General features: G+C 34.3%; 1 non-coding gene across 1 annotated transcript; it reads left to right on the plus strand.

Moving 5' to 3' along the window:
• The first annotated feature begins 6,129 nt into the window (after positions 1-6,129).
• Positions 6,130-6,211, plus strand: TRNAS-CGA. Its single transcript has one exon. It is a non-coding gene; the product is annotated as a tRNA-Ser (tRNA).
• Positions 6,212-8,144: the final 1,933 nt, after the last annotated feature.

Raw genomic sequence — 8,144 nt, forward strand, 5'->3', positions numbered from 1 at the left:
TGTCTATTTAGTTATTTGAGTTAAAATCTTATATAAGGTTTAGTTGGATTTAATAGAATTAAAAACTTTAGCCATGCAAGTTTTATGTTCAATAAATCCCTAACCCACTAGATAATATTTTATTACAATTTCTTTAGAATTTAAATTTTAGTCAATTATAATTCTAGTTTATGATTTGCATTGGAAACATGTATTTAGTTAATTCCCAAAATTTAGCCACTTTATTTAATTGAGCCACGGAACTTGCTCGGTATTCGGACTAACTGTAGTAAGTTACATGATTTGATATAACTCTATTCCAAGAATAAAATGTACCTTTTTTAGCCAAATTCTAAATTGGTTTTGGAAAGTATATTTTATTATTTTAGAATGTCCAACTATGGTGGGGAGTCATGTCCTCATTAGTTATTCGTTTAGTTGGACTATAATTGGAATCATATATTGATTATTTAGTATGCTCAACTAATGGTGGGGAATTATATCTTCATTAATTAGTTGGTCAAATCAATTATGAGTATGTATATCATTAATTTTGCTAAAGAATATCTTAATCAGTGGGAGTGGTCATTTAAAAAAGGATCATTAAGATACTCCATAATCAGTGGGAGTGATCATTTAGAAAAAGATCATTAAGATACTCCATTAAAGATTTTGGATTTAATTGGCTTCATACATCCCATATGGATTGTATGTCAAACAATAAGTCCAAAAGATTCCACGAGTATTAATCATGTATTTGTTTATAAATTCATATTGATTGTGCAACATATTTATGAAGATGTTGTAACAATATTAAAGAGTTTATTAGAACAAAACATATAACTTGTGGTGCACTTTTAAGTAATAAATTCTTCATCATTTAATAGTATTTAGTTTCTTCAAAATTGATCCTTGGCCATTTGGTTGTAAGGCTCAAAGACAATTTTGAGAAACATAAAAGTAAGACTCGTAATGTTCAGTTCATTTTGAAGGTGGACGTTAAGATTATTTGGGAAGTTATGGTGTATGTTTAAGATTCCAAATTTATGGACTTAGACATTTGGTTTATTGTCTAAGTTGTTGGAATGCTTCTATGGCTAAACTATCTTTTGGCTTTTTGATGAGTGGGAGTAACAGACGTGTCAACTCCAAGCTCTTAGCTGTTAGAGGTGGTGCTTATGTTAACTTATAAAGAAGTCATGGAATACAGTTAGCATTATGCTAACATTAAGAGATCTCTACTTAAGACATGCTTTTAAGGATCTTAGAGATCATACAGTGTACTCTTTTGTATAATTTTGATGGTTTTCTCTCTTAAGTTGCGCATATATATTTTATTTTGAGAAACTTCCCTTAAGGTACCAAGAATAACGTTGGGTTTGTTCATAAAGGATTCAAGTTAGTGAATCAAAATGCATGTGATCATAGGAGATATTACTCACTTATTCAGTAGAGGACATATTACTATGGTTCGTGTGTTTTGTTATTTGATGAGAGTTTAGTACTTGCACCAAGTGGAGACTGTAAGACTTTCCCGTATAATATATATTATACATTATGGGTCTTACTTATGTGGTGCAAGTGGACTAGGCCCATTAAGTAATTGGTTGGACTGGACATTTAGGTTTAAGTAGGTCCTATTCCACCAATGTGCCTATATAAAGCTTGTATTGATGGGATACAAGATATATGACTCATTATGGTACTCATACTGCTCAGAAAATACCAATACACCATCTAGGTTCTGAGTCAAGTATGAGACAAAGCGGCTAACCCTATTCTGCAGATCTACTGTTCAAGAGGCAATACAAACAGGATATCAACCATGGCTGGAGATCTATAGTGTTTCCGCTTCCGCTACTATGAGTTAAGTTTCTCGTAGATTATTCTCTGTATAGTTAGATCATGTTTAGATCTCACACATCTAAGCATCATGATATAACCCAAATTTTTAATATGGAATAAAAAATCATAATATAGCCTCTAGTGGAATGCACGAGTGCGCTCAACAACTCAATAAGTAAGCTAGCACTTCTCTACCAATTCAAGTATAAGAAGAACTAGCCCTCACATGTAGCTAGCTCGGTTGATTCTTAGGTGATAGATTGTGGAGAAGAACACATTATCAAGTATTGGCAATTGTAGTGCGGGCAAGTATGAACAAAACTAAGAATAAATATAACATAGTTGTAAACATTGTTTTATCTAATACAAAGATATTACATGCATTTATTAATTCAGGAGTTTATTCAAGAGCTAACAGGAGCGGCCTATTTGCTTTCTTGATTTGAGTCGGCCTATTTTCCTTCTTGATTTGAGTCCGTCCTATTTTCCCTTCTTGATTTGAGTCGGTTCTATTTTGCCCTCTTGATTTGAGGTCGGTTCTATTTTGCCTTCTTGATTTGAGTCGGTTCTATTTTGCCTTCTTGATTTGAGTCGGTCCTATACTCCTATTTGCCTTCTTGATTTGAGTCGGTCAACTATGAGCAACTTAGTTTGATTTACCACCCTGTGAAGTTTCAGTCGTCACTATGAGATTTACCCCGTGTACATTCGTGGCTAGCAATTACAAGTTTCTCTCGTTATTCAAAGGAAAAAAAAAAAACTTTTATTCTCATATAGCACTGAATATCATGGAATTAATTAAACTATCTCGCTAAAAAGAGGGCTTGAACCTCTAACCTTGTTGGGGTTACAAGCCACACATTTTAACCAACTGAGCTATTCTAGCTTTCTATTTCATTGTGAAGAAATTTGCATTAATCTTCAATAGTACAAAGCAAATCGTTACTTGAGTTCCCTTTCCTCAGAGAAACCAGGACGATGTAGAAAAGAATGTGTGGAAAAGAGTTTTTGATCGATTTCATCTCACGAAGGCTTTTTTTCTTCAAAGCCAAATGTACCAAACCTCTACTATTTTCTCCATTAATCAATCTTAAAATAATAAGCAAGGATGTTTAGGCAATTATGGAGTTTATTGTGGCTATGCTAACAAAATTTATAGGCCAGGCAAGCCAATGAATCCTTATAGAAACGAAAAAATATATAAATATTAATGAAACGAAATAAAAGAATGAAAATTAAAATAAATGAGCTACATTAATAAATATAACAAATTGTTTAAGGGATTACAAATTGTATATTCATAATTTTTCAATTGAAATGCAGCAAATTGTACACTTCATTATTTTTCCTCTAACATATTCAACACAGCACCCTGTAAAAGTGCAATCTAGTGTTTTCAATTCTAAGCTTCCTCTCACTTTAATTTTCAACTCTAGACAGGCAGGCACTGCTGCCCTCCACAGCCTAGTTCGCCCATCATTTCAGTCTTTCTCCTCCACATACATGAACTTGTTTCATGAATTGTGAAGAGTGAAGACGTATTTATAGTGTTAGGTTTATAGAAGCATTCATTTTAAAATTAATGTTTAGTCTTCAACCGTCATCTACTCATCTTCCATTTAAATTTCATGTATTGAATATATTATTAAATGTGATATTAGAGAATTATTCTGATATAATATTTTATATTTTGTTTTATTTATTATCTGAACAACAGTTAGGCAGAACTATTAGATTCAACTTTATTATAGTAGAAGAGTAGATGAGAGATAATTAGCTAGATTAGTATTGTTGCACAAAATCTAAGTATTTATTATAATACAATGTAATAAAGTCCGTAGTATTAAAAAAAAGTATTTATTATAAAAACACCTCCATTTTATCAGAAAAGAAAAACTAAGCATTAAGAATTACATAAATTAATCTCACATTGTTAAAGTTTAAGCATTATACATAAGGTTCACAAATCTTAGGAATAATAAACAAGGTTGGGTGTAATTTTTCCCTGGGATACAAAAATAGGATGCTTTTGAAAAGTATGCATAGATAGGAAAAGAGAAATCATGGAATTCGTGTTTGATGAAGAAAAAATGGACTTCCAGAGTGCATGTTAGTTTTTTTAGGAAAAAATGTTTTAAGGGTAATAAACGATGGTATTATACGTGTATGTGTATAGTACTATAACATAATGGAAATAAGGTAGTAGTATATCAATATATGTATATTTGCTATTAACCTCATTCATTCCTTAATCATTTATAAAGCATAATAGTTAGTTAATTAGTATGTACTAATTATTACATAATAATTTAGAAAGTTAACTGTAATTAACAATTATTTGTAATTAGTGTTTACTAATAATGAAAATAAATGTTTAAGATAAAATAATTTATGACTACATTAATAATGTTAAACAATTTATAGTCAAATTATTTATAAAATAATATTGCTTAATACGTAAAAATTTAAGAAATAAATATAGTAATAATAATATGCTTGCAAATAAAAGAGAGTGATGAATTGTTGTGTTCATAATTATGATTCATTCAACAAGTTAAGTTCACCATACATGTTGTCATGAATGTTATATTCAACTGACCATGGATAAATATTCTCAACATTATAGTTACTAATCAACATCATTAGTACGACATGGTTCAAACTCTAATTGTTTTCTAGGTTAATATTTAATATTTTAGTATTAACTATTAAAGTATTAAATAGTTTATAATAATCGAGTCTTAAAAATTTTTTTAAAAAATTAAACCAAATTGTTAAAAAAAAATATATGTGGGTGGCTACGCACCGATTAGGATGTCAACGGGCGAGGCGGGTCGGGAAGCATATTCCCGATCCCCTCCGCTGACTTTCTCCCACACTCCCCGTCCCCGTCCCCATCCCACTGAGAAATCGAAAATCCTCCCATCCCCATCCCCACGAGGATTATCCGAGGATGGGGAATCTCCAACCCTATTTATAACTTATAAAAGAATATTAACAATTTTAAAAATATTTAAATAAATAACTCATATATATTCATCTTCAACTTTTTACTATTGAATACGGAGTATTTTACAACTAAACATGTTATCCAAAGATGTCAATTCATAAGTATGACATACCATGAAAATAATGCTTCTAAAATTATATACTCTTTACAAAGTAATACATATATGTGTATGTTGTGGGGTTATAGGGCATAAATAAAAATAAATAAATAAATATATGTAGATATATATATATATATATATATATATATACATATATATATATATATATATATATATATATATATATATATATGAAAATTTCAAATGCCGCGAGGGCGTTAGGTGCGGAGGTGCGGTGGAATTTCAGAATACACCAACAGTGTTAACAACATGCATCAACAGTGTCAGGGAAACACACCACAATGAAATGCAAAAAAACACCAAGAGATACACAACTTATCCAAAAAATACATCATATAACTCATCACCACCCCCAATGGTGTTTTTAATCACACCTAATGGTGTGATTTTGGTGATGCTTACCTAATTTGTGTGTGTTTTTGTGACGTATTTTCCTAACGTTGATGGTGTATATTTGTTGAATTATTGGTGAATATATATATATATATATATATATATATATATATATATATATATATATATATATATATATATATATATATATATTTAGTTCCCGTGCGGTTGGGTGTCTCCCGTCCAGTTGTGCGGTTAAATTTAAGCCATTGATCTTGCTTAAATCAACGTACGGGATTACCAAAATTTGATAATTTTTGCATCTAGGTCAAGTTTAAGGTGCGTGGTTTTTGTGCTTGAGGTGCATAGTTTTTCCGCTTAAGGTGCGTGGTTTGCGTGCTTAAGGTGAGTAGTTGTTGAAACTTATGGTGGATGGTTTTTGTGCTTAAGGTACGTGGTTTTTGTGCTTATGATGCATGATTAACAAGCTTAAGATTACAAATTATTTATAGTATTTTTAGTCAATTATCAACAAGCTTGTCTAGCTTAGTTAGTAGAGTGTAAAGCTTTTAAACTTGTTATTGTGGGATCAAGCCCCACGATGGGTGTTTTTTTGCGGTTGCCAGTTGTTATCCCTTGCAAGTTGTCTTTTATGTATCTATTAGAATGATCTTTGCATAAGTTTCAACTTGTAAATATGTCCGACTTGAAATCTATTGGGCTTTGCCTGCGTAGGTTCAAATCCTGCTGTTGACGTATTTTTTTGCTGTTGCCGGTTGTTTTCCCTTGCAAGTTGTCTTTGATGTATCTATTAGAATGATCTTTGTATGAGAGTCAACTTGTCAATATGTCCGAGTGGTTAAGGAGATAGACTCGAAATCTATTGGGCTTTGCCTGCGCAGGTTCAAATCCTGCTGTTGACGCATTTTATTGTAGACAACAACGGAACGGCAAGCGGCGTCGAGCTTCGTAGACCATCTATGAGGCGAGAGACAACGGCAAGCGGCGTCGAGCTTCGTAGACCATCTATGAGGCGAGAGACGGCGTCGAGCTTCGTAGACCATCTACGAGGCGAGACAACGGCAAGCGGTGTCGAGCTTCGTAGACCATCTACGAGGCGAGACAGTGGCGTCGAGCTTCGTAGACCATCTACGAGGCGAGACAGTGGCGTCGAGCTTCGTAGACCATCTACGAGGCGAGACGAGACAGTGGCGTCGAGCTTCGTAGACCATCTACGAGGCGAGACAGTGGCGTCGAGCTTCGTATACCATCTACGAGGCGAGACAGTGGCGTCGAGCTTTCCTCATCTACGAGGCGAGACAGTCTTCGTAGACCATCTACGAGGCGAGACAGTGGCGTCGAGCTTCGTAGACCATTTACGAGGCGAGACAGTGCCATCGAGCTTCGTCATCTACGAGGCGAGACAGTGCCATCGAGCTTCGTCATCTACGAGGCGAGACAGTGGTGTCGATCTTCCTCATCTACGAGGCGAAACAGTGGCCTCGAGCTTCCTCATCTACGAGGCGAGACAGTGGCGTCGAGCTTCGTAGACCATTTACGAGGCGAGACAGTGGCAGCGAGCTTTAGAGAGACCATCGTTAGCTATTATATCAGTGAGGCGACTAGCGGCATCCAGCTTCGACTCGGCTTTCTGCTTAGTGTTTTACTTATCTTTTTTTGTGAGTCCAAAACTAAACTTCGATTCTTTATGTTGATGCATCTCCCGGAGGTATAACGATTAATTTTTCTGCATATTATGCCAGAATATGAACATTTTAAGGGTTTATTTTGTGAATCATGATTTGGTAAACACGGTGGTTAAGTGGTTCTTTATATTAATATCCATTTATTTTAAGCTTGTTATCGACTTGGATTCAAAAATTTCCTCTAGTTTGTATAATTTTATTACTCTGTTCTTTTGCTTTTCATTGTTGTATAATTATAATACAATGGATGAGTGACTTTGAAAATCATAATTCTTCAATTTGTATTGTCCCCCCCCCCCCCCACCCACCACCACCACCACAACCACCACCACCAAGCTGGACTTTTCATTATAATCATTAGGCTTTCTTTCACCTGTTAAATTAATATTATATTGTTATTTTTTGCCCCCGTCACCAAGCTTCGGCAAATTATGTTGTGGAACTGTGTCCACCTTGCAAGGTGGACACGGTTCCAAAACTGTCATAATTGTGAATATAGAATTCAAAAATTATGAACATAGTGTTCTATAAGAATAAATTTCAATTTTGGTTCACTGACTATTGAACTTGTGTTAATTGCAACACATGACTTTCAAAACTGTTAATTTAGTACCTTGACTATGCAATTTTTATCATTTACTGTCACTCCGGCCAAATTACCAGCCAAATGTGACCAGAAAATTTTAAGTCAATATTTAAACTGAATTGAAAGGGGTAAATTCGTCATATCATATCTATCTCACACCATCCAATCAATTAATAATCTTAATTATATTTAATGTTGTGATTAACGTTGTTCTCCATATGCAATACTACTAACAGGTGGATTTTTGCCATGGCAATCTTGGAAAAGATTCTTCACTGGTTGAAAATTCAAAATTCAAAATAGGTGCAGTGTAATGTCTTCATTGCTTCCATTTTACAGATGCGTATAAACTTAGCCCGTTCTCCCGCGGTCAATTCGGCGTCCAATTCATCATCAAATCCTTCATCGTCGAATTCTGAATTAAAGGGTCTCAGATTCGGCGACCAATTCATCGTCAAATCATTCACCGTCCGTCGCGCGTGGCTACTGGAGCTCCTCCGCCTCCTCGCGCTTCTGCTATCCCCTCCGACGCCTCCAAGCCGCCTATCCCTTTAACCACCACTT

Source organism: Ipomoea nil, unplaced genomic scaffold (genome assembly GCF_001879475.1).
Source record: "Ipomoea nil cultivar Tokyo-kokei standard unplaced genomic scaffold, Asagao_1.1 scaffold2441, whole genome shotgun sequence".
NCBI classification, from domain to species: Eukaryota; Viridiplantae; Streptophyta; class Magnoliopsida; order Solanales; family Convolvulaceae; genus Ipomoea; species Ipomoea nil.